Raw genomic sequence first — 3,168 nt, 5'->3', positions numbered from 1 at the left:
TGACTGGAGGCGATTTATTTCTGTTGTCAGCTTGTGTGTGAGCTGTCAGAACACACTCCACTCTTCACACCCCCACACACCTTGTCAAGCTTGGTACTCATTCTCCTTCACATTCTCACATCCCCAGATATATAAACTCTCTCTCTCTCTCTCTCTCTCTCTCTCTCTCTCTTTCTCCCTCTCACCCTCTGTCTCCCTCCCTCTCTCTCTCCCTCAGATGAGAGCTGATATGCTTGGTGCAGAATTTCAGTGTGTCCCCCAGCAGAGTTATAAGTAGTTAAAGCTGGGTCTTCCTTAGGTCCAGTACCTTTTCCTCAGCTCTTCTCCTTTCTACTCCCTGTTTAATTATTCACCTCATAAACTGTCTCTTTTCCCTGTGGCCAGGCAGAGCTGCCTCCATGTCATACACTGAAAACCACATTCTAACCCCAAGGTGAAGAGGTCTGTGCTTTTAGTCAAGGCAAGACTTTATTTGGGCTGAGTGTGTTTGATACCATCCCTCATTCCATTCCACATGTTTGATACCATTCCTCATTCCATTCCATGCATTACAATGAGCCCATCCTCCAATTTCTGCCTCCACCAGCCTCCCCTGATCTCCACAGTAAAATATTAATGAAGCTAAGTGAGAATCAAAGCAACAACTCTCATTTAGTGCAGAGCAACTATAGCAGGCCAGAACAGTGTGAGTGTGTGTGGGAGAGAGGGAGAGAGGGAGAGATGGAGAGAAGGGAGAGAGGGAGAGAGAAGGAGAGAGGAGAAAGAAGAGAGGAGGGAGAGAGGGAAGAGAGAAGGAGAAAGGAGAGAGAAGAGACAAGGGAGAGATGGAGAGAACGAGAGAACGAGAGACAAGAGAGAGGAGGAGGGAGAGCTGGAGATAGACAGGGAGAGAGGAGAGTAGGCAGGGATGAGAGGAGAGTAGGCAGGGATGAGAGGAGAGTAGGCAGGGAGAGAGGAGAGTAGACAGGGAGAGAGGAGAGTAGGCAGGGAGAGAGGAGAGTAGGCAGGGAGAGAGGAGAGTAGGCAGGGAGAGAGGAGAGTAGGCAGGGAGAGAGGAGAGTAGGCAGGGATGAGAGGAGAGTAGGCAGGGATGAGAGCACTAATAGAGTGAAGGGAGGAAGAAAGAGAGGGGTGAGTGAGACATTAAATAATGTGTGTTTGATACCTTTCCTCATTTTGTTCCATGCACTAATAATGAGCCCATCCTCCGATTTCTGCCTCCGCCAGCCTCCCCTGATGGAGATACCTAAAGGGAAGTAGACCAGGGAGGAAGCTATAGACGATTGAGATTCATCCTCTTCAGTTGTTTTAATGGAAAGCAGCATTGAAGAGCATTCTACTCTTACGTAGCTTCTACACCAGGATGCAGTGTGCGCAAACAGTTGCACCGCTTCAATGCAGAATAAATAGCCCTCCAAGTCTGTTTCTACATGGAACTTCAAATGTGTCACCGACATTTAAATTGTTTTATGTTGAGAGGCCTGTCAAATCTGAATATCTTCAAGTTGCGGTTTGTCCTTTACCTCCAAATATAAACCAGGACTATATTTCGTGTTTATCAGCTTGTATGTACTACTATTATCAATGTTTCCATTACTTTCCAATACTATGAAGCTGATTTAAGCGCCCAAAAAGCATTCACACCTATCATTTCAGGAACTTTGTATGGTGTTTGCGTGGATCCAAGAAAAATAGATCCCCAACCTAATTCTACGTTGCTGCCACAGTAGCTGTGCAAGGTCTACAGTACGCTTTACGCACACGCTGGTGTAACAGGAAACATTGAATACAATATAGTCTATCAACTCTAACTAGTCTCACGGACGTGGATTTCAAGTGCGTGGTGTAGCAGGGCCGTAACTCTGCTGTACACTTCCTCTGACTCAGTCCTCTGATGCAATGGTCAAGCCAAACAGAGGCTTGTGTTTTATTCATGATTTACCTCACTATTAGAGAGAGGACTCACAGGCTTTCACATATTTGAAGTTCCAGACCCTTTTTAGAAGACTGCACCAGAAAGGTTTTTGATGTCTGTTATTATTTTTTGCAGTTTCTGAACATTTTTCCTGTTTTGAAGATTTACATGACTGTAATAAGAACTCAACACACACACAGACACACGCACGCACACACACACACACACACACACACACACACACACACATACACGCACACACACACACACACACACACACATACACACGTGCGCACACACACACACACACACACATACACGCGCACGCACACACACACACACACACACACACACACACACACACACACACACACACACACACACACACACACACACACGGTCACAATCACAATCAATATTCTGTCTGAGACTGTCTCGATTTCCCAAACCAAGTAATCCTTTTCCTGGCATTTCAAATCAAAATGTATCCAAGTGAAATGTATCCAAAAATCAAATTTTTGGCCTGGCTTATGCTCAGCATCCTCTAAAGCTTAGATAAATTAATATTTAATTGGCTTAATTTGCTAATGAGCAGATTATGCTTTGAGTCATGTGGATCCTCTTCTATTCATCTCTCCCTCCCTCTTGCCTCCTATTCTTCCCCTTTATTATTCTTTATCCCTGCATCTTATTCCACATTTTATTATCTTGATCCTTTACCCTTCCCTCTCCATCTCATCTCCCTCTTTCTTTGAGTCTCTTTATTCCTCTCTTCATCAGTCTATCCCCATTTCCTCCCTCTCACTCACCTCTCTCTTTTTTCACCCTCTCCCCCTTTCTCTCTCTCCCCCCACTCTCTCATGTGTCTGCCTGTTAAATGGGTATTATAGTGGTCAGTGGTGGTACAGTATTTAGACTGTGCAGTACATGCGTCCCCTCCCCCTCTCTCCCCCCTCCGCCTCCCTCCCCCCTTGTCCCACAGCCCGCAGAAATCTGTCCACTCAGATAAGATGCTTTTACCGCGATTATTGTCACAGTCAACAGGATCACATCTACAGTATTTACTACAAAAGAGCCCAGACTGCAGGCTTAGAGCAGGACAAGGAACGGACGGCACTGAGAATACAGCATTCTGCTCGCTCACTGTAGTCAGGGTAAACAAGCAGTTCTGGAGAAGATTGGTCAAAATGTGTGTGTGTGTCTGTGTGTATGAGTGTGTGTGTGTGTGTGTGTGTGTGTGTGTATATGAGTGT

This window comes from Argentina silus (genome assembly GCF_951799395.1).
Source record: "Argentina silus genome assembly, chromosome: 5".
Lineage (NCBI taxonomy): Eukaryota > Metazoa > Chordata > Actinopteri > Argentiniformes > Argentinidae > Argentina > Argentina silus.
Note: the sequence above shows the minus strand (reverse complement) of the source record.